The sequence below is a fragment of the Adiantum capillus-veneris genome, chromosome 10, assembly GCF_014529385.1.
Source record: "Adiantum capillus-veneris isolate H3 chromosome 10, ASM1452938v2, whole genome shotgun sequence".
In the NCBI taxonomy this organism is placed as follows: domain Eukaryota; kingdom Viridiplantae; phylum Streptophyta; class Polypodiopsida; order Polypodiales; family Pteridaceae; genus Adiantum; species Adiantum capillus-veneris.
The window spans coordinates 129,062,233-129,087,256 of NC_140940.1; the positions used below are offsets into that span (position 1 = coordinate 129,062,233).

Sequence of the window (25,024 nt, forward strand, 5' to 3'; positions counted from 1 at the left end):
CTGTCAGAGGCTACATCTTGTGGCCTCACATATGCTGCTTGACCAAAGCGCCTGCGAACACGTCTATTGGGTTGCAAGATTGCTGCTTGTTGGCCAGCGTCAGAGTCCGACGAGTTATAATTGGCAACAACTCGATCTATAATAGATGGATCGAACTCGCCAAATTCGCGAACGTGCTGCAAAGAAACACGTCTTGTCCGTCGGACAGCATGCTTGCATTGATTACAAGGACATAAGACCCTCGTTGAGAGATAGGTGTTTCAGTTGGACGGTCCCACATCCTCGTCGCTACTCATAATGAGGATAAAAAACTTATAACCTGGACAACAAATTTAATATTCTATTGGCATTCTTTGTCTTATCTCTCTCTCTCTCTCTCTCTCTCTCTCTCTCTCTCTCTCTCTCTCTCTCTCTCTCTCTCTCTCTTTACCTCACATTCTCTAGTCATGTCCAATCCCCGCACACCTCGGTCTAGAGGTGCACGGAGATCAGAACCACCAGGTTATAATCTCGTCTTTATTGGTCAATACCTATATTTGTGGGTACAAGATACTGCATGTAGTGGAAAAAACCCCTTTGCCTCTTCTCTAGCTGTAGCACTTCACTTCATCTTAACATCTTTTCACAGTAGATCTTTTCACTGTTCGTCTAACTCTAAACCCTAAACCGTAAGTAATTCTTGCGTGGACTAGATCGATCTAACGTAAATAAGCGTAAATCTAAATAAACGTAAATCTAGCTAAATCTAATTTAACGTAAGTCTAATGACTAGAGGTTGTCTAGATGGTCATTGTGTCGGGGATGTAGTGACTCTTGCCGCCTTGAAGATCCACCTTCTTCCCTATCTTCTGAAGACATTTCACCAGTACTTTTGGATCGACGGAGCCCACCATGAGTGAAGGCAGCAATACCCTATATTCCATGGAGGGCTTTCTTCACCCGCTTCATGCAGGCATCGCAGTATATGGAGACCTAAATCTAATCTAATATAACGTAAATCTAAATCTAGCTTAAATAAACGTAAATCTAGTTAAAAATAAACCTAAATCTAATTTAATGTAAGTCTACATATAACCTAATCTTTAACGTCTTTTAAGATAGTTTCCTACGACGTTATAACTCTCTTCTTCTTGTGTGTGTGCGCGTGTGTGGATGTGTGTGCCAATAAAAAGAGATAAATGGTATAACCTTTCTATCACCCATGCCAAGTATGATAGATTGATTATGCCATTTCCCTCTTGAATAATAGGTCTTGAGTTCAACTCCTCATCGGCTAGATCTTTAGGTCTTTTAATTTTAATTAGTTTCCTACGACGTTAAATTAGTTTCTCTCTCTTTCTCTCTCAATGTGTGTGCGTTTTTTTGGATCGTATGCACGTTTTCTCTCTCTTTTCCTCTCTCAATGTGTGCGTTTTTTGTTTATGCATGTTCTCTCTCTCTTTTCCTCTCTCAATGCGTGCGTTTTTTGTTTATGCATGCTCTCTCTCTCTTTTTCTCTCTCAATGTGTGTGTGCATTCTTTGTTTATGTATGTGTGTGTGCGTTTTTGTTTTTGTTTGTACTCTCTCTCTCTCTCTCTCTCTCTCTCTCTCTCTCTCTCTCAAAAACACTATGTGTGTGTGTATGTGTGTGTGTGAGAGAGAGAGAGAGGGAGAGAGAAAGAGGGGAAGGGAACATGAGAATGAGGAGAGGGAAGGAGCATACCTGGCTCTCCTTCCTCTCCTCGTGTGTGTGTGTGTGTGTGTGTGGAGAAGAAAAAGAGAGAGAGAGAGAGAGAGAGAGAGAGAGTGAGTGAGGGAGAGCGTTACCTGCTCCTTGCTTGAGGGAGCCGAAAAACTCAGATCTGAGAACTGAGTTTTTGGGCGCGCTCGGTTATTTTTTTACCCCAGCCGGCGTCGCTATGAGCGTCGCTATAAGCGTCGCTATGAGCATCGCAAATTTACAAAGAAATTTGCGACGCTCATAGCGACGCCGGGAATTTTTTTTTTGAGCGTCGCTGTGTGAGCGTCGCTAATATGAAGAGCCTCTTGTAGTGTTACCATTTGCCCCATGCTGAGATAGATCTATAAGCACATGTCTATATATTAACCCTTGTTCTCGTTTATTCTCCCACATTAAGTGATCAGTTTAATATGAGAGAATCATTTGGGTTTGTTAGATATTAGATATTGATTTTATGACATGACCTCTCTCTTGAAATCATAGTCGTCCTCGACTATGAGGTAGACGAGATAAAGCCTTAGTCATTAGTCAATTTTACTTAGCGGGTAGAGGATCCCTTTTTACCCTACGACATCTTTCCAAGATGGATGACTAATCCATTTGGTGCTAGGGAGACATAGCTGGCGCAAGCATGTCTGCTCTTTAGTCCATTTCATTCTCCCAAAGTAGAGTGACAAATTCTACTTGGTGTTTGAGAGACGTCGTCATCACAAACATGATTCTAAGCATGCATACTAGTTAAATTTGTGCACAATTAAAAAGAGGACTAGTCTTATAATACTAAAACATGAGTCATTTAAAAGAAATTTGTACATTTTCTTACTCTAATGTAGCATTGTAAGCATTGACAAGGTTCATTCTATCCTTAAGCTGTATTCCTTGCATCCATCTAGCAACTTCAAAAGGACAATTTTTGAACTTATTAAGATACCGTCGAATAATCTTACCATGTCGTAGTTAAGTCGTGTAGTGGTCCTGCTACTTGAGAGAATTTTGCTATGAATCGTTTATAGTATGCGCACATACCAACAAAGCTTCTTAGCTCATGTAGATTCCTTGGGTTAGGCCATGCTTTTATTACCTCTAACTTTGATGGATCCATTCGGATACCATCTTTAGAGATAATATGACCTAGGTATTGAATCTCTTGAAGGAATAATTCGCTTTTCTTTTGGTTGAGAAAAAGCTTGTTCTCCCTCAATGCTTGAAAAATCACTTGGAGATGTTGCTTATGTTACTTCAAAGACTTGGAGTAGATGATGATATCATCAAAGAACACTGCAGTGAATTTGTGGTATGGTCTAAAAATTTTCTCCATCAAACGATTGAACGTAGCTGGTGCATTAGTCAAGCCAAAAGGCATGACTATATATTCATAAAGACCAAACGTTGTGTGAAACGCGGTCTTTAAGATATCTTCATCCACTATCATTTGATGATAGACACTCTTAAGGTCAATCCTACTGAAGTAGGTAGAGCCTTGTAGCTTATCAAACAGATCTTCTACCCTAGGTACGCGAAATCTGTTTTTGATAGTGATATGGTTTAGTGCTCGATAGTCCACACACATACGGTATGTACCATGTTTCTTTTGCACTAAAAGGACTGGAGAACAAAAGTGAGAGGAACTCAGCTTGTGAGATTCGATAAGGAGGCTTGTTAGGTGGTGAGCTTCCAGGAAGGAGCTCAGTGCGATGGTCATCATCCCCTCGTTTTGGAGGTAAGTTCATAGGGATATCATCAATGAACACATCTTGGAATCCTTTTAGAAAATTAGATAAGTCTAACTCTTCTTGATCCCTACCATTTACATTTGATGAAACATTAGTATCTTTTAGAGACTCTTTGACAAAACTCATGTACGCAGAAACTGAGCTCTTCATTGACTTATCAAAAGCAAGAGGATTTACAAGTGGAATAGTGCGACCACGCTCACTAGCATCTATGTACATGTTCTTTCCCCTGTAGGTGAAGTAGATTCTCCTTTCAGGGAACTTCATGTTGGCAGCCATGCGATCAAACCATGGTGCCCCTAGGATAACATCCTCATGTTGGACAGGAGAGATGAAGAAGTCTTCTTTGTCGACATAGCTTTGGACATGAAGCCTCAACTTCCCAATCAAGGGAGTAACGGAGGCTTATTGTCCCTTGAAAGCTGCATCCGCGACTACTATATCTCCCATCTCAAAAGCTTGAATGCCCAACTTGGTGGCCAACTCCGTTGATATGAAGTTGAGAGTAGAGCCAGGGTCAAACAAGATGAAGGCATCATGCTCTCTTACCTTTCCCCAAGCATAGGAAAGTGATGATCCTTTGCAGTGAGCATCCTCTTTTGGAGCTTCGATGGTGGAAGTCCTAGGAGTCTCATTGAAAGTATTCTTCTTGGGGCAAGAATGATAGCCATGTCCTTGCTCCCCACACTTGAAACACTTATGGTCCTTGCGAAAAGCTTCAAGCTCTTCAAGAGAGAGTTTGTTTTTACCTTTGTAAACTCCCTTCTCCTTGGACCGATTGTTGTTGTTGTTTCTAGAAGTGACTTGGGAAGTATTTTGAACATTGGTTTTCCCCTTTGCATCATTTTTGTCTTTGTTTTCCATGGGCTTGACATTACGTCTAGCCCCTTGATGGAAATTGATGCGTGAAGAAACCATGGTGTGATGGATTACTTCGCTAATAGTACCAGGCCATTGAGAGTTGATGTATTCGGCCATCTCTTCAGGTAATCCCACACAGAATTGCTACCTTTGCTTGGCAAAGTCTATCTTTTGAAAGACAGTAGCCTTGAGATGTAAATCCCAAAACTTTTCTACGTACTTGTGGATAGACTCATGAGAGAGAAGCTTCAGGCTGTGCCATTCAGTAAGCACTTTGTCTTTTGCATCGCTTGCAAGAAAGTGATTCATGATGGAAACTCGTAGAGTTTTCCATGTCTTTGGGGCTTCACCATTTCCACGAAGTCTAGCCCACCATTGACGGGCTGATTTTTGGAAGTGCATAGCTACATGGCGTAGCTTGGAGGGCTCTGTGAAGCCCTCATCTCCAAAGGCCGCATCAAATTGCTAGATGAAGGCCAACACTTTGTCGGTAGCACCAAAGGTGCCATCATAGGTGTGAAAAGAGATACTCTTTCCTCCCTCCTTGAACTTCTTTATGTTTTGTGACCTTCGCCATGCAGGAAATGATTTGCGATGTCCTCCCCTCTTGTATTCTATAGGCAAATAGCCATAACTTTCGGCGGACGAGGAGAAAGGTGAAGAAGAAGGAGAAGAGGGTGACCTCTTCCTAGACCTTTTCTTCCTTTGTTTCCTCTTTTGCCTTTCAGAGTGATGAGGAGAAGGACTATGTGTTGATCTTTTCCTCTTGGGAGGAGTGGGCGATCGTCTAGACTGCTGTCTTCGTGGAGCCACATCTTCAGAGGAACTTAAAATTTCATTGCTTTCTTGCTCTTTGGATTCCTCCTCTCAAATGGGAGAGGGTCTTCTTTTGGGGATCTCTTCAAGAGGCCTCCTGAGCTCTCTCTCCTCTTGGAGAGGAAGGGAAATTCCATAAGCACGAAGTTGTTAAGTAACTTCGGCTTGCAAAGCAGCTTGCTGCAACCTAGTGACGAGATAATTCACAAACATGGGAGTATCATCATTAGGACCTTCATGTGCAAAATCAAAGCTATCAATGCTCATTCTATTCTCTTGATTATTGTCAGCAATGTTAACAAAATTTATGTATGTACTTAGTGTATGCTTTGGCAATTCAAAACCTTAGTTGCCACTCCTCTTAGACTTTGAAATCAGCTCTTAGTATCTACACCAACGGCTCAAAGTGGTTAATTATAGAGAGTAGAGGAGTAGGTATAACATAGCAGAGTTGCCAAGGGCTAGCTCCTTTCCGACTTCTTATGGCTCAATAATGGTAAAGCCGTAGGCAAGTCTAAAAAGACTCCATTATTAAGTCCAAAGCTCCCGAGGTGTGCACCATCCCCCACATAGTGGGCTCAACAAAACCGATAATAGATTCCAGTTCCACTTACCCTAATATAATTAACAACATCAACCATTTATAGGCTACTTAAGGACCTCTCTTCTTAAGCAAGAAAAGAGAAACCAAATGCTCTGATACCAATGTAATGAAATTGGCCTATTTAATTTTGAGAGTAGCGGAAATTAATGAGAGTACTTTTGAGCAATGACTTTGTGAGCATAGCGGGTGAACATAATTGAAGATAGCAACATAATCATAGCAATTAGTTAACTTGACATGAACAATACTTTTTCAAGAGAGAGAATTTAGAGAACATGACAACAGTTGAGGACCAGATTTATGTGGAGCCGGTCCCCCCTCCAATAGGCATTTGTATTATGATTTCTCCCATTAAGAGAGACTTGTTACAGTACGTACAATCTTTGTGTTCCTTGTGACATAGGTGATGCAATAAAGATGGAAAGCTTCATGCATCACAAAAATAACATAAACTTGAAGAAAGATTTAACTATCCCAAGCCTTAGTCCCAAGACCTCAAACACCTTCGAAGGTGGAGAGAGCTAGCAGGGAATGAGGGTAGGGAAGAGGAAGAAGAAACATTTCGTAGGAGAAAGAATTAGTTCCTCACTTATCATAACTCTTGTTGCTAGCATACATAATAGCATAGTAATGAAGAAGAAGGAGATGGCAAGATAAAGCATTGAAGCATGGCTCTTGGTTGGATTTGCACTCCATATCCAAGAGTGTTGGTGTAGGTTCTCAACCTCTACTTGCTTGGGGAAGGAGAGGGAGCTCTTGCACTTTGAATAGAATACAATGAGAGTGTTTGTGAGTGTGTGTGGGTAAGTTTATCCCCTAAGAAACCCCCTAGATTGCTTGGGTCGACCCCCCCTTGTAGATCATTCTTGAAGCTCATTGGACCCCTCCAGGCCTAGCCAATCACAAGCAGGAGACATTACAAGCAGCAAGGGTAGCCTTGAGACAAGTGTCCCCCTTTCTTCTTTGAGAGAGAGGGCTAGATAAATGCTAAATCAATTAATTAAATCTCCTAAATTATTATTGGACCCATTGGGTGGCCAACCAATAGGCTTCAGGCACACCATGAGGGCAACATGAGGAGGAACTTGAGTGCATGTCCCTTTTGCTTTCTTTGTACCATGCATGCCTTGTGTGAGTGTGTGGGTGTTCTCTCTCATCCCCCCTCATGTAGGGCTCGCCCCCTCCTTCTAGGGATTGAATCTTTGACTTTTTGACACCTCAAGCCCCTCATGCATAGGCCCAGTTCCCACCACAATCTTGGCTCATAAGCACTTTAATCTTGGGCTGGGTTCTCACATCAAGTGCAACCCTAGCATCTCAAGCATGTCAAGCACCTCAAGCATCTCAATAATTAATCACCTCAAGCATCTCAAGCACCTCAATCATCAAGCACCTTAGTCATCAAGCATGACAAGAAGGACAAGCTGGGTCTATACAAGACGTCATGAGTGTAATCCGTTAGAAATCTCATGTATTCATTGATTTTGATGAATCTCACATTGGGTTTGTTGATTAATGGATTCTTATCCTCTACATCTTCATTGATTTCTGCTCTCGTATTTCTAGGAAAATGCATTTTAGTTGAGGTGTATATTGGTTGGTGTGGTCTCTAGTGAGGCGTTGCTGGGAAACAAGCAAACTAAAACACCTCTATAGTGATGTCACCCAAGAGTGTTGAAACAACACTACAACAACACCAAAAGCTTTGGAAAATCCTTTTGAAACAACAGAACTCCAACAAAAGTAATCCCCTTGGGAATTTACTGGCCGTCGCCCACCCAAAAGACTATGTCACATAGGAGTAAAACCCTGCCAAAGCATGGATTTACAACACACGTCGACCAATGCATATGAAGACAAGGGCCTCCCCTTTCACCATTGAACATCACAAACCCACAAATTCAACATAAATTCCACAATTCATACATACATGCCCTCCCAATCTGTCCTCACACAATTTGCCACTAGGCTGCCATAGCCATAACCCTGTAGAGAACTAGTCGTAACCTGATGAGCACAACTCCAATTGGGGCACTTTAAAGCTTGAGAGAAATCTTGAAAAATGATTGGCAAGAAAGATAAAAATTACAAAATTTGAATCAACACGCCACTACATGTAAAATTGACGCAAATAGGGAGCTGTCCCGGTACGACGACACTTAGAGTAGGCAAGGCAAGGGCAAAAACTGCAACAAAAACCATCAAGAAGCTAGAACGAGCTCAAACCTACAAAATTCTGGAGTTTTTCTGAAATTTTTAATTTTGTACATGAGTTTACGTTATATACAAGTCTCCCATCAGAAAACTCACTCATAAGCACTTACAGTAGCCCGACAGCTGTCACTAGACTGGCGACTTGTAGTGCATGTACATGTGCTTGCTAAAGAAAGCTAAAAGAACCACAAAAAGAAAGCCCACACACCATTTTGACATCGGTCTTCATGTCCGTACGTACAAATCTACAAAAAACGGGGTGTCAAAAATGCGCCCAACATAGTTTGCCAAACCCCCAATCTGCTAGAGCATTCATGCTCAACAGTAGCATAACAATCTTGCCCACCTGGATCAAAAGGCCATACAACATAAGAACAAAATGCATGAAGAACCATATCAATTTTTCCACTCCTAATATGAAAGCACAAACCATGTGTAGAATCCAAATCCTCGTTAAGCATAAAGTACTCTGAATAGATACCGCATAGAGACACCCTTTCATTACTAAAGCATGCAAATAAGTCTTTAACGTCTTATCCAAAATGCCTTCAATATTTACCTCATCCATTTGCAGATCGTCATGGGTATCCATCTCATTATCCCCACACTCCATTAACCATTCATCCAATTCCATTGTGACATGCTTGATATGTAAGACATATTCTACACATAGCTTCCTATTCTCAGGATAAGGATCAAGCAAAGAAGCATCAATCATTTCATCATTAGGCATCCATATTACATTTTTATGGATTTTCACATCCTCAAAAACCTCCAAATTATCCTTCTTGATCAAGGCATGGCTACATACATCATCATAGATCCAAGCATGAGAGTCCTCATGGAAAATCTCATCATTAGCAAGGTCCACAACATGCTCAATAGCATCATCATTTATAGGAAAAAACTCAACAATATCATTTGAGAGAGCTCTTCATTCACATCATTCACTTCCATATGAGTATCCTCATTGACCTATAAATCATTCTCAAACTCAACATCCACTTTTGCATCACACACATGCTCATCTTTCACATTGGACACATAAACAATGTCATTTGCAGCTTGATCCTCATCGTGATCATTATTTAAGTCTTCACTAATTGCATACTTTTCCTTCTCATTAACTTTCACATTTGTAGAAACATCACCATTGGCATGTAAAGCACCATTAAGTGGCATAAACAACCAGGATGGCATGGTGGGTACTTTCATCTTAGCATCTTTCTCCTCATTATATGATTTCTCCTCTTTCCCAAGAGAACCATCATGATACAATATTACATTAGAGGCACTCTTTTTACCTACATCAATGCATAGAGAAACCTTTGGCTCCATATCACCCTGCAATCCAAGATCTTGCATTCTCTCTAACTTCCATTCCTTATGCTTTGCAATCTTTACTGCATTCTCAAATGTAAGTGGCCTTTTAAGCTCAACCTTTAACTTCAAATCAGCCCTCAAAATTTGCATAAACATACACTTCTTAAGCATAAGAGGAGGAACATCACTGCCCAAAGCAACACACCATCTCTTCTACAAGGCATTGAACTCCTTGACAAAGGCATCTACACTTTGACCATCACATTGCACAAGTCCTTCAATGGAGTGCCATAGATCCATTGGGTCCTCTACCTTCTTGAACTTCTAAAGAAAATCCTTCTTTAATGCAACATAAGTCATCACTTGTGGAGGTTGTGACGATTTCAACCAAGAGTCATACTCATCATACCATGTCCTTGCATCCTCTTTCAAGCAAAAGAACAAAATCTTGAGCATAATCGTTGGATCTTGCTTATTTTCCATCAAACAAGAAAACTCCATCTTTTCAATGAATGCATCAGCATCCTCACCTACATAGCCATAGGACCTTGGAAGCTCTGTCATCATATTCATCAAATCTATCAACTGAAGGTCACTTGCAGCAGATCCTCGGTGGTGGGCACCAAAACACTGTTGGGAAACCAGAAAACTAAAACACCTCTATAGCGATGTCACCCAAGAACGTCGAAAGAGCACTACAACAACACCAAAAGCTTTGGAAAATCTTTTTGAAACTACACAACTCCAACAAGAGTAGTCCCCTTGGGAATTTACTGGCCGTCGCCCACCCAAGAGACTATGTCACATAGGAGCAAAACCTTGCCAAAGCATGGATTTACAACACACGCCAACCAATGCATATGAAGACAAGGGCCTCCCCTTTCACCATTGAGCATCACAAACCCACAACTTCAACATAAATTCCACAATTCATACATACATGCCCTCCCAATTTGTCCTCACACAATTTGCCACTAGGTTGCCATAGCCATAACCTTGCAGAGAAGTAGTCGTAACCTTATGAGAATAACTCCAATTGGGGCAATTTAAAGCTTGAGAGGAAGATTGAAAACTGACTGGAAAATTTGAATCTACACGCCGCTACATGCAAAATTGACACGAACAGGGAGCTGTCCCGGTACGACTACACGTAGAGTAGGCAAGGCGGGGGCAAAAGCTGCAACAAAAACCATCAAGAAGCCAGAAAGAGATCAGAACCTGCAAAATTATAGAGTTTGGCTGAACGTTTTTAAGTTTTTACATGAGTTTAAGTTATATACAAGTCTCCCTTCAAAAAACTCACTCATGGGCACTTACAGCAGCTCGACAACTGTCACTAGACTAGCGAGTTGTAGCATGTACATGTTCTTGCTAAAGAAAACTAAAAAACCCACAAAAAGAAAGCCCACACACCCTTTTGACATTGGGCTTCATGTCCATATCTACAAATTTACAAAAAATGGTGTTTCAAAAATGCGCCCAACAGCGTGTATATATTGACTTGGCAAAGATCCATGAGCCATGCCTTTCGGTGTGATGTTGTATGTTTGATACATCTCTATGTTCTCTCTTAGTCCCACTATCGAAGGTATTGAAACATTTCTTGCGGTTTGCATCTTTGAGTTGAGTAGAAAACCCTGGTGGTGGATGATTTGTAATGGTTAAGGCTCACTCAATATTCTCAAGATATTCTTTGACAAGCCCACTTGTTACACTCAATGTCTACAAGGTATATCTCAAATCTTTTTGAATCTGGAGTTGTTTTGATAGGTTAAATGCCAAACCCTAGGTCTACCCTACGGTTTTGAGTCTTGTCTTGTATTTTGATGTCTTTTAACCCAATTTGCTCAATTTTTTTTTCTAAATTGGACTTGGGGATATGTTTCCTTATATATGCACTACAATCTAGGAAAATTTTAGATAAAGCTGATACCATGGGTCACAATCCATGTTTGGAGGCCAAATTGAATTTTTCTTGGCATCATTTGGATCATCATGATTACTAGATGCTATGGTATCGAACTTTTTGGATTTGAATCTCTAGATTCGAAATTAGGTCAATTTTTGTGCTTTCTCAAAGTACTTGGATAATTTTGGGATTTTGATTTGGGTTTTGATGCCCAAATGAGATGAAACTTTGGGATTATATGCTAGAAATAACATGCAGATCAAAGTGGCTAGGTTTTGGCTCAAAAATTTGGAAGAGGTATCATGTATTATGATCCATGTTTAGAGAGCTTTTGACCCCAAATTTGAACCACTTATAAATGAAGGTATTTCTAAGCTATCCCTAAAATACTTTTGGATTTGGATCACAAAAAGTTGAATTTTACCAAAATATTGGTCAAATGGACTAGCTTTAAGTGTTTTTTCCCAATTTTCTTGATTTGAGTATGTTTTTGAGCTTAACTTGAACCCAAATGTTGGAATCATTTGATTGATACACAAGCGCGCGCACTCACACACACACACACACACACACATGCACGTGTACACATTTCACCACAATGACCACAACTCAATTTTAGGTTTTAGATACTAGTGGTCTAGCTTTAGATGCTCTTCATACCGATTTGCATAGAGACCCGCTCAATGTATATTGTTGTGATTGAACAGATTCCCATGTTCAACACTATAAAAGAAGGCAAAGGTTCAAGTTGGCAATGTCATTTCTATAGCAATAAAATAAAATGCAAGTCATGTAAGGCTGCGAAACAATAAAATCTCAAATGTATGCCATGTATTTAATGTGCATGTGTTCAGATATTGGCTAGACATATCAAAGCATGGGCCAATAGTTATTCACTTGGACTCCCAGGTGAATAGCAATCCGCCGCTATATATGAGAAGCTAGACACTTGACTTTGAGCTCTCTATCCTTCTTGTTACCTAGTAATTGGAATTTTGAGCAAAGTAATAACAAGTAACATTATCATAGTCTACAATAATTCATACCATGAGTCATTCTTGGGCAAGGCTCATTGCAAGAAAACAAAAGTAAATCACACTAGTTAGATTTGTATAGTCACATGCCATTGGCCACTTCAATACATTAAGAAAAGAAAGATTTAAGCAATGGGAAAATGAGATTTTTTACTTAGAAAAATATACCAATGGATAGTCAGCTCAGAACCCAATATGAGCACCTATAAATAGCATCTGCTACTTTCATTTTGCAGACCCTGTGACTCTGTCGGTCTATCACTAGTGGGTCATTTCTCTAGTCCTTTTTAGTTGACAAGCTACTGCTCTAGTTGTAACCAAGCTCTATTCTAATCCAACACTCAGTGCTTAGTTGTACTTCTGGCTCATTACCTGAATCCAGTGTCTTGTGTTCGATATCTGGCTTTGTTCTTTCAGTCAGTTCATTACTTGGTTTCCTTATGTTCATCTAAGGCATGAATTTGTCTATCATATCTGATTCGATTTGACATTTGACTCTGAAGTTCCAACCTGGAATAGATGTCAGAGTGACAATCTCATTTGATGTAGCGATGTAAATTTTTTGATTTAAAGAGTAGAATAGAGTATTGTCGCTCTTGTATGAAAGATCCATGCACACGCTTGCGCGTTCACACACACACACACACACAAACATGCACGTGTACACATTTCACCACAATGACCACAACTCCATTTTAGGTTTTAGATACTAGTGGTCTAGCTTTAGATGCTCTTGATACCCATTTGCATAGAGTCCCGCTCAATGTATATTGTTGTGATTGGGCAAATTCCCATGTTCAACACTCTACAACAAGGTAAAGGTTCAAGTTGGCATTCTCATTTCTATAGCAATAAAATACAATACATGTCATGTAAGGCTACGAAACAATAAAATCTCAAATGTATGCTAGACATTCAATGTGCATGGGGTCAGCGATTGGCTAGACATATCAAAGCATGGGCTGCCAGGTGAATAGCAATCCGCCGATATATATGAGTAGCTAGACACATGACTTTGAGCTCTCTATCCTTCTTGTTACCTAGGAATTGGAATTGTGAGCAAAGTAATAACAAGTAAAATTATCATAATCTACAAGAATTCATACCATGAGTCATTCTTTGGTAAGGCTCGTTTGCAAGAAAACAAAAGTAAATCACACTAGTTAGATTTGTATAGTCACATGCCATTGGCCACTTCAGTACATTAAGAAAAGAAGGAGTTAAGCAATGGGAAAATGAGCTTCTATACTTAGAAAAATATACCACTTAATAGTCTTTTTATAAGGAAAAAGGGTTATGTAGATGAGATCATGAAATAATAAATACAAGCGCAAATTTAGCTTGAAAGGAATTGTCGATATTGATACACAAGCCCTCTTCGTGCACACAAGCACCCAAGCTGTGTATTCTCCATCGAAACACTCTCTCCTCCCTTTGCTTCTAAGCGATAATGGTGGGCCATAGCGGCTAGCTACGTGCCAAACCCTACTTTGATTGGTTTGCCGCAAGCGGGTGAAGATTCTTGCCATATCATCATTTCTTACCGCTGCAGGGAGAGTTTAGCCGTATGTGCGTACCCTTTCATGAAGCTACAAAGGCAAAGGTATGCTTGGGATTAATGTGGTCACCATGGGACACAAAATTTGCAAACTCAAAATTACTGTAAACAGGTGATAACATCACAAGGCCTACCTAGTTTTTGTTGCCTTAATTGAAATTTTGAAATCCTCCCAACTCTCACCCTCTTATTTTGTGTGTGTGTGTGTATGAGAGAGAGAGAGAGAGAGAGAGAGAGAGAGAGAGAGAGCCTTATTTTGAGTTATGGAGAGAGACACACAAAACCTTCATATCTTATTCCACCAAAAACAACAAAGAGAGTACACTTTCATATTTTTGCCTTCTCAATATTTCTCTTCAAAATGACTTTTACAACGAACCCAGTAGCGGGTACCAACTGAAATCAATTGAAAAAAATAGGGCATTAGTCAGAGGTTAGGAATGCGTGCGAAATGATCAGGGAAAAGTTGGACAAAATTAATCACCACCTTTCTAACTGCACGTAACTGGACTAGTTGGAGTAGCGCCACCAGGAGTAGTTAGGCCAGGTGGAGGAGTAGTTAGGCTCGGTGGCTCTGCTTGGAGGCCGAGGAGTCGAAGCTGCAGGAGCCGGAGGAGGAGGACTGGGAGGGCCGGTTTGGGCCTGCACTGGGTAGTAGCTGTCGAGATGAGGCCTGCACCCCCTGCGCAGCCCCCATGATCAACAGAAGTGCCACGCACCACGCTGCCACCATCCATGCTATCACGCTACGCCGCCCCATCGACTCGATTTTCGTTTGCCGTCGCGGTTTCTGCACGCTGGATATGAGTGAAGAGCCCTGTTATAATAGCCCGCCCCGCGAAAAGCACGCGAGTAGATTAAAGCACATACGCGTGCTTTTTAGGAAACATCCCGAAAAGCCCAGAGAGAGAGAGAGAGAGAGAGAGAGAGAGAGAACCACCTTGAGATTTACCACCGAATTTTAATTTTAAAAGTGAAAAAACTTACAAAATTTAGTCTGCTTTAATGTAAAAAACTTCAAATTTACTCAATTTACCTCAACCATTTCTCATATGTAGGTTTGCCAAGTTTCTGGGAAAGTTTTTTTTTTTCAAGCATTATGGCATAGGAACAATGAGAGAGAGAGAGAGAGAGAGAGATGAAAGATTTTCGGATCCTATAGAAACAACCATGAGGGACCACATAGATCTAACTGACAAGTTTTGAGAAAAGCGAGCGAGCATTTTATGAGACAACCTCTTGAGGGAAAAAAGCACATGATTAGTACTACACAAGTAGATATGGTGTAGGAAAAGGACACTCAATGTCCTTTCCTTGGAAAACTGGCAACCCCATGCCAAGCACCAGGGAGGCCGCGAGCCATGGCAGGATCTGTATTTAGAGAGAAAGCCTAAAGGACACTGAGTGTCCTTTCTCGACCGTCAAGAGTCGACAGGGGCTGTCATATGCAAAAATTTGCAGGAGTTGCAATGTGCATTGACGAGAAATTACAGGAGTTTGGCGAGAACAAATGCACACATTATTGCGACTACTGAGGTGTCACCACCTCAACCCCATTCCGACTGCTAACCTATGAGTTTCTGATTGTGGGCACAACCTGTGGATTCTGCGTGGTGCTAATGTGTTGCAAATCTGACGACTGCAACATTGGATTTCGTGCAAGAAAGTCGTGTTGATGGACGATGGACACTTCACGTCCCTTGCTCCCAACCTTGACGGTTATCGAGGAACGAGTGTGGCAAAAGGGGGGCATGTTTAAGTACTCATCATAAATGATAACAATAGAAAGTATGAGAGTGTGAGATGACAGGGACGTGCATTGATTACGAGGAGGACGGATGAGACCACCGATCCTTGTAGAGCCATATGGATTGGCGATCCATGGGTCCTGATAACTGTGCACCAGTTATAGTAGCACCAGCAAGAGTAGCTAGGCCGGGTGGCTTCGCTTGGAGGAGTCGAGGTTGTAGGAGCTAGAGGGGTGCAATTTTCAGGCGAGCAATTTTTGGAGAGCGCTTTTGAAGAATCCGCAAGCGGATTCCCAAAAGATCCTTTAGCTACCTCTCTCTCTCTCTCCCTCTCTCTCTCTCTCTATCCCTTTTTATTTTTTGGTTCCTGTATCTCTCTCACTCTCTCCCTTTTTATTTTTTGGTTTCTCTCTCTCTCTCTCTCTCTCTCTCTCTCTCTCTCTCTCTCTTCAACTAAAATATAACATTGAAGATTGCACGTTCGGTGCCAACTTACATTCAAACAAAAACATGATTTACCACCATGGATGCATTCAATACACTATTGATAAGACAAAGAGAAGTTCCTTACACACAATTATGCTCTATTTGATATAGCAAACCCCAAATCTATGTGTTCCATAGCATCAAAAGTAAATACATGGGAGGGGGGGGATATACATCATGGGTGAGGTGGATGAAAGAAGGGAGGTGGGGGGCCATATGCTCTTGGAGGAAACAAAGGTTGTGCCAATGGGGGCAATGCACCAAATGGTGGGGGAACTCCTCCAAATGGTAGTGAAAGAGGCAATGGATCAACTCCGAGAGAGGCCTTAGATGTGGAGGCAGTGAATGCACTAATGGATGGTCCAATTGCATGCCATGCTAGCACTGGGGCCGTGAAAGTAGTATGTGGAGCTGCTATTGTCCCCCCCGATTGTGCTGAGTGGTGTCAACAAAGGTGGCTCCAACATATGAATCTGCCTTGTCACCTGCTTTGGATGCTCAGTTACATGAACTTTGTCACTCCTATGAAGCATCAATGTTGAGCCTAAATTGGAAGGTAGGCGCTAGACAAGCACTGAAAACTAACCAATCATTAGGAAGAGGATGAGGTCTAGGAGGGCCTCTTTATTTTCCATGAGATTATGGAGGTGATTAACATTTTGACGAATAGGTGTATGCCATGTGTGCAAGGATGGTGGATGTGTAAGAGAGGTGTAAGAATGGTCAAGGATGCACTTTTTCCCCCAAAAGGGGAGGGACCACTTTATGATTTTCGGCCTTCCATATTTCCTACATATGATCTATAATCTACTTGCGGAGCTCTTTCTATAGATATGTTACATGATATAGTTTTGCCTACTAGATTTTTAATTTCATTTTGGGGGGAAAATTTGAATTCAATAAACTAGTTGTTTGGCCTGTTTGAATTCAAAAGTTGTCCTTTAATTGCTTTCTTAATACTAGAGCTTTGACTCCCTTAAACTGTCAAATAAAGAGGCCCTCCTAGACCCCATTCTCTTCCTAATGCCTTCTCACAATTGATGCAATGCCTGTGTAGCTGTAAAGATTGTGCTGCCAATGTCCCCACTCTTGCAAAACAGTCTAACACAGCATCTCCCATGTGTGTGAAGGTACCTAGTAGCCACCTACAAAACAACAAAAATCCTTAGATTTGTTATACCTCCAATTTTTTAGGAACATGAAGTAAAAACATCCAATAAGTTTCTAGCACCTAGTAAACGCCGGAATCCTCTCAACACCTCTACGATAAGGCCTTCCCATATGATCAAGAGTCCACTGTGTGGGATCTGTACTTGGTAGCTTCTCCCACAACATGTCTTCATCTGTAGAGAAGCCACGTACATTTGCTGCAATCTCTCCATCCACCCGATCATACCTCGGAAGCAGGCATTTAATATTTAGGTGATCACTCAAAAACTTAGCGTAATCACAAAGTGTGAATTAAGGTTAACAACCATATAAATTGGAGGTTTTCAAAATTGGTTTCTTGCCCAGTCATCCAGTAGTATAAATGCATGACTTTGTCAATGTTAACAAAAGATTCACCTTACCAACTAGATGTTCACTATACTGTCATTTTGAGTGATTACGTGAATTTTAAATCCCTACTCTGAAGCCGACACCCAACGGTTCTAGGGGGTGAAAAAATGACTAGCAACAAAGTACCAACCTACGAATGACATCAAAACGTACATATTTTGAAATGTGAACAACAAAGATACTGATCAATATCAAAACAAAAACAACATACCCCCTCTACATAGTCCTGAACAGTTGTGCAGCTACACTCCCGACAGCCGTATTTACAATATCCTCAACAATTGGAAATGAGCGCCCTCTACCTTTGAAGTGACAATGGACAGATGTTCTGCACGACATGTCGCCACAACCATGCCATCAACCAAAAGAAACTTGGTTGCGAGAAGGAATGTAAAAATTGGAAATGAGCGCCCTCTACCTTTGAAGTGACAATGGACAGATGTTCTGCACGACATGTCGCCACAACCATGCCATCAACCAAAAGAAACTTGGTTGCGAGAAGGAATGCAAAAATTGGAAATGAGCGCCCTCTACCTTTGAAGTGACAATGGACAGATGTTCTGCACGACATGTCGCCACAACCATGCGATCAACCAAAAGATACTTGGTTGCGAGAAGGAATGCAACATCCACAAGCTCGCTATCCTATTGGTTCCATAAAGGAACTCCACCCATGCTAGCTGCATGTGGCCCAGTGTGTAAGGGAAAGGCCATGTACATCAAATGTACGCCACCCAATCTCAAGTTGGGATTCATTTTCCCTTCTGCTAGAGAGCCCAAGAATCTACATAGTGATTGCATAGAACTAAGCACAATCTTTGTTAGCACTAAAATTGTGGGCATAACTATGAAGGCAAAAAAGCCTGGCTTACCTGTCATTGCACAACACATCTGGAATAGCTTTTGCCAAGCACTTGACACTGGCATGCACTGCAAGGTGGCGTGGCTCTACATGCATATCTGTATTTTCAACATAAGATCAAATATATCTAGCATGCAATGCTAAAGAGAACAACGCAACATTAAGTATTTTCACGTGCCTGGAGGGTTTTCTTCGACCACTCTAGCCATGTCCGATAGGTCCTCTGCAGCCCTGTCCTGTGATGAACATGGGGTGGACTCCTGGGTGCCTCTACTGGTCTCGGAGTGAAGAAAAGTGTTGGTACACTGTGGCTCATAGCACCAAGGCTCTTACCACTATTGCTGACTTCCATAGAATACTCCTCAACCACATGCTCGCTCTCACTATCATTTGAGGCAAGAGCTCTCTTCCTTCTCTTCCCACGTTGCCGATCAAACAAGGGTGCTTGCGGGGCCGATCTGGAGCCAATCTTTGTGTCTTTCTTTGAGGCCGGTTTCTTTGAGTCCGGTTTCTTTGAGGCCGACTTCTTTGTTGTGTTCAGATAGAGTGCATCCTCTAGCGCAATGCATATGGCTTTCTTCCGTGAAGCAGTAAACTCCACTATTGATTAAAAAAAGAAAGTTATTATGCCCATGTTGTATTGCATGGAAAAGGAAAAATCTACATAAGCACTTCCTCTTCGGGTCGGTACTCCTTGTTCGGGTAATCCAACCACCAAGGACACTTGAGCCACGTTCCCTTTGGCCGCAAGTCATCTATCACGTCCTCATATAAGCCTGTCTACTCTCTCTCCGACCTGCACCATGCATCACTGGGGTGCTCGACAATGGGAAAGACTAAATCATCGCTCCACCATCTACGAGAGAACAAATAATGTTTTGAGCCACCATGACAAAATTAGTGTAACCTACAACATGCTTAATGTGTCAATCGAAGATGTCCAACCTGCAAAACATGCGTCGTACTGTGCAAGCAAAGTCGGGTTGCTCTTCAGAATCTTGTGTGGATTTGATCCGTGCACTCCACTTCTTGAAGGCTTTGTGTCGGTACTCCTTGTTCGGGTAATCCAACCACCAAGGACACTTGAGCCACGTTCCCTTTGGCCGCAAGTCATCTATCCACGTCCGCATATAAGACTGTCTACTCTCTCTCCGACCTGCACCATGCATCACTGGGGTGCTCGACAATGGGAAAGACTAAATCATCGCTCCACCATCCATAAGACAAAAAATAATGTTTTGAGCCACCATGACAAAATTAGTGTAACCTACAACATGCTTAATGTGTCAATCAAAGATGTTCAACTTGCACAACATGCGTCGTGTCGTACAAGCAAAGTTCGGTTGCTCTTCAGAATCTTGTGTGGATTTGATCCGTGCACTCCACTTCTTGAAGGCTTTGTGTCGGTACTCCTTGTTTGGGTAATCCAACCACCAAGGACACTTGAGCCACGTTTCCTTTGGCCGCAAGTCATCTATCCACGTCCGCATATAAGCCTGTATACTCTCTCTCCGACTTGCACCATGCATCACTGGGGTGCTCGATAATGGGAAAGACTAAATCATCGCTCCACCATCTACAAGACAACAAATAATGTTTTGAGCCACCATGACAAAATTAGTGTAACCTACAACATGCTTAATGTGTCAATCGAAGATGTCCAACCTGCACAACATGCGTCGTGCTGTGCAAGCAAAGTTGGGTTGCTCTTCAGAATCTTGTGTGGATTTGATCCGTGCACTCCACTTCTTGAAGGCTTTGTCAAAGTGGTTCTGTCTGTATTTCTGCAATGTGTCTGCGAGTGTGCAACCATGCTTCTCTTCAGCCTTCTCGTGTTGGATGGCAACGTGTTGATTCTCACCCTTCATTTTCTCGGCCATCTCAAGCACTTTCCTGCAGCAAATAATATGAAACAAGTTAGATCACCAACCAATTGGTTCAAGGACATAATCACTTGATCCACCTTTCCAATTTCCACCAAAACACGTGATATCAAAGCCACTGGATCCATGCCTTCCCTGTTAACCCTATGTCATTCTCTTTCACGGTTGCATCACCACCTTGGAGCAAGTCAATTAAGCGGCACTTCCTAGCAAAGGAAAAGGGAGTCTTTTTTTTTCATTGTGACATAATAAAAAGAGAAAGATATCAAAAGACTTAGATGACATTTACTTACTCTTTTGGGCTAATGCGTGCACAGGCAACCTCTGGCACTCTAGAGGGTGTCATTTTGGCGGTCTTCTTGTCCCACCCTATAAATGATATATATTTTTGAAGCTCTCTTTCTCTCTCTAAAATTGGCAATTTTAGCCACTTTGATTTGTTTGGACTCCTAAAGTTCAAAGCCCTCTCTGTTGCCAGGCGTGCTCTTTTCAAAAATTTTGTAGGAGTGAAGTTGGGTCTGCCAACCCTAGCTTTCTTATCATGAATATATCATGCATAGTGGTGTGAGGATTTGAAACCCTTGTGACCTTTTTAACACTCGGATGTATGACACATTGTCAAAAAAAAAGAGGCATTTATATTTGCAAAAAACAGTTGGATTTATCTGTTTATCATTCCCAAAACCAATAGAAGTTCATGGGGTTGAAAATCGACAAGCATGCACTCCACCTTGGTGCCTTCTCAATTGGGATGTCGTTCTTGTTCATCACCCCAACCATGCCTCCAATCTGTGATTTCCATCACAAACTACAAAGTGTAACCTCTCGACCATGTGACTAAGCTCGAGGATTAGATGAAGCTCCTCGTCCAAGTCATATGACATTCCAAGGTCTCTCGAAGTGTGACCACGACGAGAGAATTGCTTATGATCATCCCCAAGAATCCGCTCACTTACAATAAATCTTGCCATGGTTCGTTGGTAGCTTTTATTTGCAATGGAGAGTTGCAAACCCACCACATGGTCATCATGCGTGCGGATGGCGGGGTTTGAAAGAAGTCTGCATAGAGGTAAGCGTGGAAGTTTGCCAGCATAGGGGTCTTTGTGAGAATCCACCCAACCCAAAGAAATATTCTTGTCGAGAAGATTTCCAAACGCTTCATTTTCTATGTCTTCTGTTGTTGTAGCAGTTTCCACACGATGGCTAAATTCTCCGCTTGATTGTTGTTCCACCCACATCCGTTACAAAGAACACAATCCGATCTAGAGAGCTTAAGGCTTGAGATTGTTCGTTCTCTTGAGTGCATTACGGAGGGACTTCTTGCGACGTAGTAACATAAAATTTATCCATGGCACCATTGTTTTTGGATTGATTTCTTGTTCTCATGGTTTAGCTAAAGAATTAGAGAAAACGGATAAAGGTATGGCTTATAAGAAATTGAAGTTAAGAGCTTGAGAGAAAGAAATTGGGATCAAAGAAAAGCTTGACAAAGAAATTATTGTAAGATATGAAAGTATAGATGAGGAGAAATATGAAGAGCTAAGAGTTGAGAATGATATGAAAAAGAGCTTTTAAAGCTCTTTATAAAGTTTTCAAATTAAAAAATAAATAAATTATTTTTTAATATTCGAGATATGTGTTTGTGTGGGAGGTGGGTGCGCGTGTCTGTGTTAGTATGTGTGGTGGACACGTGGTGTGTGTGTGGTGATTGTGTATGTGTATGTTTATGGTGGATGTGCGTCCACACACACATACACACACCCATAGGGTGGGTGTGATTCAACACATACACTAGGGTGTGTGTGTGTGACAAACACACACACACACCCCATGCTGGAGTGTGTATGTGCGACAACACACACACACACACATCTTAGTGGGTGTGTGCGTGCGTTGTGCAGCTGCCATGTGTGTCCCCACGTGGCCCCAACACTTGGTGCATGGGGACATGCTCCCCATGCGCCAAGGGTCACTGACCGGCGCGTAGCCCAAGGGCCACACATTGCCCACTGGTAGACCACGTGGCCAAGGAGCGGCCACGTATGTTGCCTCGTGGCCACGTGGTTTGCCACGTGTACCGTCGACACTCGACGGTACATGTGGCATGCCACGCTAGCCACATCGTCTGCCACGTCAGCAGCACTATGACAAGGTGGCATGTCACATGTACTGTCGTTGGGCGATAGTACACATGGCATGACACATGGCACCAAAAAGATGCCACGTGTATTGTCACCCTGCGATAGTACACGTGGCATGGCACCTGGCCACGAGGCCGTCGACGTGATAGACCACGTGCCAATGTGGAGACTGACAAAGATACACGTGGAAAACCACGCTGCTATGAGGCAGCGTGTGTGGCCGCTCTGTGGCCACATGGTCTGCCACTGGGTGACGCATGGACCTTGGGCTATGCACCGCCATAAGACCCTTGGCCACGCGGGGACACACGTCGCTACGTGGTAGTTGTGGCCTCCGCATGCTGCCTTCCCCCCTACCCACACCCCCCCGCTCCACATCGGGCGTCCCCCTAGGCCTCCCACACACCCCCCCGCTCCACACCCGGGTCCACCCCCGACAGTCCACACAACGGGTGCCAACACGCCGCCCCCCTACCACACAAACACACGCTGCCATCAGCCCTTGGCACATTGGGAAGCGGCAACACGCCACATTTTTGGCAATGGTGTAGTCCATGCATGCCACCCCCCTCTCCCCCACATACACACACCTCACACCGAATGTGTATGCTTGTCACACACATATTCGCGGGCGCACAGAGTCCCACACAAAAATTATATTATGTATAATTTTTAAAAACAATGTTTTTTAAATTATATATTTTTAATATTGTTTTTAAATAAATTTATTAAATTATTAAAATATTATTAAATTTAAATTTACAAGGGCTATATTATTAGATGTGAGTATATAAACAATTTGTTAGTTTATATAATGTGATCTTATGCTTAATTATTTGTTTAACTTATTATTATGGCTTGCCCTTTATTTTTCCTTCATAAAGAGCTTTCTGATCCTTTTTACAATGATAAATTTATAATATCTGAATCATTTCTTTTAGAAATAATTTCTCTAATGCAGTTTACAACTTTAGATGCAGTGATCAAAGTTGGTGATATTGAGATGAATTTGCCTCTTGAAAGGACGCTCAACAATTTGGGTGAATTCATCTATGTACTAGATGAACAATATTCATGTAAATAAAAATTCAACGTGTCCCATCGAGCACACTATGCAGGCGCACCTAGCACGACTCCCATTGCCATTGTGGATAGTCTGTCAGAGGTGCGCTTTGCTCAGAAGGAGTTAGTAGATCTTTGCACCCCACCTCGAGTTTTGCTTCCAAATAGCTTCAAAAGGAGTACAAGACAAAACCTTTGTAGGCCGAAAAGAAGGGCACACTGACAAAGCTTTTAATGCAAATACAACAAGTGGAACAAGTTATAGAGATTCCAAGGGCTTAAAATGGTGATATTGTTTTAGAATTTCACCTACCATGGGGAGGTGCCATATGGATGCAATGGGCATAAGTATGATCCTCATTTGTGGTCGAAGCACAAATTCCAATATAGTTTTCAGGGTGTAGTGCCAATATAGTTTTCCCGGGTGTAGTGCATGTTAGTCATTGTATAGGATCTTTGAAGTGCATGAATGAACAATGTGCCTGCTTGGCTGATTATCATATTCCCAATATAATTCATTTCAACAGGTACATACAAAAGGAAACTACACCCAGACAATATTGCAAGATTGGGTATAAGAGCCTTAAATGCCATTTTGCAAGGCAATTTCTTTTTGTATTGCAACATGTGATTGTGTAGTATACTATGTCATGCCATCCGATGAGACTGCCACCAGAATCATGATTCATCGTGGCACACATAGACATGATGTGTGCAGCAACACATCCAAAACACTAACAGACAACACCAAGGTGATGGTGCAAAGGATTGGGCGGTTGACCCACATGCAGGAGCCAGGAAGGTTCAAATGTGTTTGGCAAAAGAAATTATAAGTACAACACTTCTTCACAACAACAACAAGCAAAGGAATTTTAGGCGAGCCATAGCTATTTGCAATCATTGAGGAGTTGGGGCCATTGGTGCAGACAAGTGGTATGTGCACTTCCTAGATTCTTATTTCAATGCAAAACTCTATGCTAAATTATTTTTCTCTGAACACTATGAACCTTGTTAGGTTTCGAAGGTCAATATATAGTTTATGTGAAGAGGGGGTTGACAAAGAATCTTTTGGCATTGATGCACTCCTAAAGTTGAAGCGAGATTGCATATTTGACTTTTTTGATGGACAAGCAGAAATGTTATGGTGTCAAGGTACTAAGGGGGAGAAATGTTATGTCTTAAAAATGTCACACACATTGGTCCAGCATCCGGTGTGGACCTGGTGAACCGAATGAGACAAGACATGGATGGCGATCTTCGATGTGCGTTGATCCAGTTTGATCACACTAGACATGTTAATGATTGGGTGACTATGGACTGTCATGTCTATGATCCAAGGTACATGGTGCACCTTGACAGCATTGTGGGTTGCCTTTGACTCTCTCTCTAACATTTGTTTACAACATGTAGGACCTTTTGACTATTGCAACTTGTGAAATGAAACAGGAAGACATGGAAACACAATGTCTGTTTTGGGAGTGCCTCAATGATGTGATGCAATCATGTGGG

The 25,024-nt window shown here is 41.9% G+C and overlaps 1 long non-coding RNA gene across 1 annotated transcript; it reads right to left on the bottom strand.

Annotated features, from left to right (window-relative positions):
- Window positions 1-14,093: 14,093 nt before the first annotated feature.
- On the bottom strand, window positions 14,094-14,552 carry LOC147449640 (uncharacterized). The gene is made up of 2 exons (XR_015189552.1): window positions 14,261-14,552; window positions 14,094-14,169 (listed from the first exon to the last, which is right to left on the bottom strand). It is a non-coding gene; the product is annotated as an uncharacterized LOC147449640 (long non-coding RNA).
- Between the last annotated feature and the right edge of the window lie 10,472 nt (window positions 14,553-25,024).